A 6,426-nucleotide genomic window follows, 5' to 3' on the forward strand; every position below is an offset into this window, starting at 1 on the left:
GATTACTCTTTAACATCAAACTAAGATGCTAATTGAATTTTGGTATAGGCACATTTCAAACTCTAGATCATTTATTCAAAGAGGAGATTTTACCAATTAAGTTAACTGAAATTTAATATTTTTGGTAAACTATTAAGCTTGATGCGAAGCATTTTTTAGTGAGATTTGCTCAAATTTGGCTAAGCAGGCTAAGTTTGCTAAGAATGCTCTTAAAAAATAATTGAGCGAGACTAATTATATCTAGAAGTAACAAAAGTTAATAAATAAATACCCATTTAACTAAACATTGTGCAACTCTCTAAAAAATTGATAAATTGTAATAAAAAAATTCAACCTTAATTAATGCACTTCAATATTCGTTAATTGAACCCTTTTATCATTTTTCAAATCAAGTGAATATTAATTTCCTTTACTTTTTTTTGTTTAATCCGTCATCATTAAATGCTTGGCCACACACATTTACCCTCCGTTTGGATAGAAATGAAAAATGAAAATTATTTTATTATTTAGCTTATTTTTGTTACTATTTATGGACTCCACTATACTTTTGATATTATTCATAGGTTCCACTGTACTATTTCAACTAACTTTTACCTTTATCTACAGTACTTCCAGCAAAAAGTTTTCAGTTTCAGCAAAATAAGCAGTTCACAAACAGACTCTTAGTAGAATTTTGCAATTAACAGCAAATTGTAAAAAAATTTCCCTAAAATCTTCAATTCTCAAAAGAAAAAAAAAAAAACAAAAACAAAAACAAAACAAAGTACAAAAGAGTTTTATGGAATTTAAAGCTCATTTTTTATTCCAAACAACACCTAATTTTCCAAAAAAATCAATAGAGTTTTCAACCAAAAAGAAAAAATATTTCTATGGGGACCCGAGGACCGAAAATGGGAAGCACTGTTGTAGCCTACAATTGTTCCTCTTGAAGGAGCATTCACGGTCCAAGGAGTGAGGCGGTCTGAGGAGAGAATGGGAAGTGACGGAGCGTCCTTGGGGAATATAATGGGTGAAGGTGGGTGCCTCAAAAGTTAAATGGGATTTTTGTGGGAAGTTTCTTGTAAAGTCTCACATATTCCTCCGCATTAAATAGTTAGCAACAGCTTTATCAGCTGCATTAATGAGGAAGTGACCTGAACAGTGGATCCACAACTCATCAGCTCTTTCCACCACCTTCACCAGAGGTCTAGAGGGACAAGTGTCCTAAAGAGGTTGAGGAGAATTGGAGATGGAAGGCTAAGATGCAAGTGGTCATGGAGTATATAAAGGAAAGCAACTCTCAGATAGGGGGATCCAAAGAAAAGAATCAAAGAAAAATAAGTCACAGCCAGAACAGTAATTGAGAGAAAGAAAGTGAACAGTACTTGTAAAATTCAAGAACATTGTCCTCGGGCAAATTTGTAAAGACTCATTTGTACATTTAAATCTTAGACTTCTAATTCTTCATACTCTATTTGTGTCCTCAGGCGAAGTCCAAACTTATTCATCCCAGTCCCTTTACAAGTATCTATTGATTTGGGCCAAATTTGTGAACTTTTATCCCGCTATTCTAAGTAGGCTTGGGCTACCGGATTTCGTGCTCTTACAATTTCTTTTTTGTAGCCGAGCACAGACGAGGTCAAGATAGATAGTCATACCAAACATGAGATATTGTTACATTATATCCAATTCTAGTGGCCGGATATTGCATCTCAATCTCAGAATCTATATATAATTCCTCAACCTGTGTTCAAGTGGTAATAAAGTAGTCTGAGTTTGATTTTAAAAAGAGATTTATGACTTACAGCTCAGTATATACTTGCATATTAGAAAAGGACCATTATATTCACTTGTTTATATATATTACAGCCATTTCACTCTTTTTTTTCTTTTTTCTGGGCAAGTCAAGTTCACTCTTTATTTATGCTGAATTTATTAATTCTTGAGACGTGCTAAAGAGTAAGCTGGGATAGAGAATTCAAGAGAATATTAATGCATCTTACAAAAGAAATTATTATAATTATTAATTACTAATTAAGTGAGATCGGTTCTTAATAATGATGGCCACGAAAAACAATCTAAGAGATCTATTTTTAGACTAGCTTGGTACGATTAGCATTGATTACTTTAGCATTATCAGTTTATCCTTTCTAGCAACCCTTCCATTCTATCAAAATCATCCATCCACTTTTTTTTTTTTAATTTGGATGTCCCAGAATATTTGTTCCATGTTAAAACAATAATGACTAATTTCCTTGCCTCCATTTCTCTTCACATTTCTTGCATAGAGGTAAACACTCTCTCACTAAATTGAGTCTCATATAGAAAAATTTAATGAGAATTTTCTTTTTTTGGCTGAGTGAAAAGTATTTATGGTCAGTTATTTTCTCTCTATTTTTTCTCAGGCATAAAAAGTTATTGTTAATTATTCCTAATGTTAATGATGTTATGACGGAAACTAATGGCCTGTTTGGAAGTTTAGAAATGAAGGAGAGTAAAGGAGAGGAGAGTAAATGGGAGGAGAGTAGTGGAAAGGAGAGTAAAGGGGAATGATTATCCTCCACCTTATTTGGGTGTTTTTAAAATTAGTAAGGGGGAATGGAGTAATTAGCCCTTCCTCTTGTTTGGATATTTTAAAAATTAGGATGAAAATGAGAAGAAATGATTTAAATAGACAAATTTATCCTTATTTGAAAATGGACTTTCAACATTAATATATAATTAATTTGTTAGATTAAATAATTATTTAATCAACATTCTCATTCCATCAAATACCACTAATAAAAGTATAAAACAATTATTAACTATTATAAAATAATTTTTATTACCTCAAAAAAATTATAATAAAAATAAAAATAAATTTTCTTTATTGTATATACCTGTGATGGGGTTTTGGTGGAAATAATGAAATTGAATCAATGTTCAATACGCCACTCTCTGCGTCGAAACTGCTCCATGATGAGCAGCTTTGCGCTGTGGTACTCGAACAAAAAGAGAAGCAGAGTGTACCAAATGATACACTGCAAAACCACGACCTGAACCATGAGAGAACCAGAGTCTTTACCGTACATAGCTATGAGCAATGGAATTCCCATAACCAAGGTGTTTGGCACCATGGAAAGTGAGAAAATCGTTATCATCCACTCTAAGCTACCGTTCTTGCCTCTTGGTGAAGTTGGTCCAAAAGGTCAAAATGACGAGCATGATGATTTTCTGAAGCGTATCGGCGGCGATGAACTGGAAATTCATGGAGTACAGATCATTGGTAGAGATGACATGGTTAAGCGTGTAAAAAAAAAGGGTTGTTTAGTTTCAGAGTTAGTGAAAGAGTGAGATTCAATTTTTTTTTCATTTCCCTTAAATTTTTTCAGGAAATAAATAAAGATTATTTATATAATCAGTTTGTAATTTTGATAATTTAAAAATGGTAAATTGAGAAATTCATTTGATTAATAATTTATCTACTTTACTCTCTCTCCAAATCTCTCCAATTTGGGAGAATTAAAAATGAGGGGTTAGAGGTAGTTGAAACCCCTCCAAACCCCTCTCCCTCCCCCTCCATCCTTAAAAAAACCTCCAAACAAAGTAATTGAATTATTCTCCTTCCCTCTACTCTACTCTACTCTCCCTTCTTTTTTAAACATCTAAACAAGCCATAATTGTTAAACATCTAAACAAGCCATAATTGTTTTTATTTTAACAGGTAGCGGCAAGGGTTAAAATGACATGATATTAAAAAGTTAAAAATCAAATTAATACAATTAGAAGATCATGAATCAAACTAAAATATAGTGTAAATATATAAATACTAGGCTGCTCTAATATTATTATTATAACACCGGTAAAACTCGAGAATAAAAAAATTTTAAGTTACAGTGACCACCTCTCTATCAGTGTAAAAAGAAGGGCAGATCACCTGGACCATGTCATTAATTTTTTTTTTTTTTTTTGGGCTAAACTGGACCATGTCATTTATGAATTAATGGTACCTGTCACTGTGTATGATTGGAATTTGGATATTCTGGAGAGTCTAGCAATGTAAAAAGAGATTTTTTTCTTTTTCTTTTTTTCTTAAGGGAGAGAAGGAGAGCAGTACACATCATGATTTGAGATGCTTTTTGTCACATATAATATTGTGACACAGATTTCCTGTGATTGGTTAGGTCAAATCCTCTGGTCCGGAATCAGATCATAATGCACCCAAAGCTACAATTAAAGCACCGCCTTAAGTTTTTGGATTTGGGAGTTTGAGACTTGTGGGGTTAGACCTATAGTACCAATCAGTTTTCACACGACTTTTGGTAAAAAAAATTTAATAACGTTGTTTGAGTGTTATGAAAATATGTGTTGTGATATTTAAGCAAACGAAAATTATTGTTTAAATAACAGTACCAAATAGGTGCTTAATATTCATGTAAATTATTTCACAAACAACTGTGCCCGTGGCTATAGATCAATGGTAAGAATTTCTGTATTGCTTGGCATGATTCTTGGCAGGAGTTGAGAATTGATAAGTTATTATTGATTTTTGCATGAGTCATTGTTGACATTATATTATTATCTACTATTGAGTTGACAACTTACTATTTATTTTGTATGAGTCATCACTAATACAATTCTATTATCATAACATTAATTGCTTTATTTCATTTTTCCATAAAAACTTTCTTTAAATGGATTGTTAACCAATACCTTAAGGGCATTCGTCAGCATTTTCCATCTACTATTAACAACTTGCCAGCTCATAATTGTAGAGTTTATTATAATTTTAATGTGTCTCTACTCTCTAGGCTTATTTGTCCTAAAAAAGTTTGGGTTGTAACGGGATAAAATTATATATATATATATATATATATATATATATATATATATGATTTTAACATGAATTTATATAATACAAATTTTATTGTGCATGCATGTTTTGATGAAAAAAAACTAAATAACTTATTATTATATAATTTTATAATTATCATATAGTTTATCAAAGGTTTTATAATTTCGTATCATAGGATTTATTTTTTGTTTATATAGATTGTAGTCATAACATATGTTCTATACTTCTATTACTTTTAATTAATAGTGACTTAGTCAGGATGTCAATTGAAAAGAATTAAACAGTTTTAATTAGATCTTTTGAAAAAAAAAATTATTAAAAAAACTGTTAAAATTAGGATTTAAAAAAAAAAAAAAAAAACCAAAACTGAGGGTTTAATTTGAATTCCCCAAACTATAAGGAACTGATATAAATGATCTAAAACTTAATAAAAGATAATCATAACTTCTAGAACCTAACTTTCATCATATAATATAATACTATATATGTTTTTTAACTGAACTTTAGATATCATATCAAGTTATTAGGTCCAGTAGATTTAATTCAAAATCAATGTCATAGATGAAAGTTTAAGCAAACAAATGGATAAATAAATTTTTAAATATTTTTGGTGTCAATAACTTGTGCCTAGTGGTATTGTCTAATTCTCTAATTAATTTTTTTTTATAATTGATTTTTTTTTTTTTAAAGGTTTTTATAATTGATTTTGAACTTTCTTTCTCCCACTTGTTTTAAGGGAAAAAATATACTTTTTTTTGTTATCGCATTTGTCAAGAAGCAACTCCACATTTGGGTAGGCATGTACGTATATACCCTCAACCCCCTAAGATTAAAGACAACCAATATTACATAATTTGCAAACGTGGTAAGTTTGTATTGATTTTTATTCGAGTCCAGTTTATTACTGACATTATTTTTTTATCTACCATTAATAATTTATCACATCAATAAATGTAAAATTTATTTGTATTTACATATTTTTCGATTAAAGACAGTATCTTTGACTGCCCATTCTATAGAGCTGGCCCCTTGTAGGCCTATGGATCCCATGCATGTGGGTTCACAACCTTGTGGGAGGGGCGTGGATGATGGAACCACCAAACCTGTGAGAAGATGTTTACTGCTAAGACTGGCGACCATCCAAAATTCCTAGGCAAATTTAATTTCTCATTGACGAGCCTGATCTTTTAGGTCCTGCCTTAGCCTTTACCAGTCCCTACTTTTTTTTCTTTTTTATTTATTTATAGGAATTAGTTCCTCCGTAATATTCACTTCATAACTCTACACCAACGATACATTTAGCGGTTGGGTTCTAATTAGTTTAATAAATAAATATTTCTTTTCAAAAAAAATTAATAAATATTTTGTTGTCAAATAAAAGGCTTAGAGTTTGAACTCCTCTTATACCAAAAATTAATTAATATTTTGGTCTAAGAAACACAAATACTTCGTTTAAAATGTTGCACTTATATCGTACTCGTGTCATACTAGTGTCGTATAAGCTGTTTTATATTATAGTTTTTCAAAAATTGTTCATGTCACTATGTCGTACCCGCACTCGTGTCTGTGCCTGTGCTTCCTAGATCTTAGTCTCGTAATAAAAAACAATCATT

Source organism: Castanea sativa, chromosome 1, assembly GCF_040712315.1.
Source record: "Castanea sativa cultivar Marrone di Chiusa Pesio chromosome 1, ASM4071231v1".
NCBI lineage: Eukaryota > Viridiplantae > Streptophyta > Magnoliopsida > Fagales > Fagaceae > Castanea > Castanea sativa.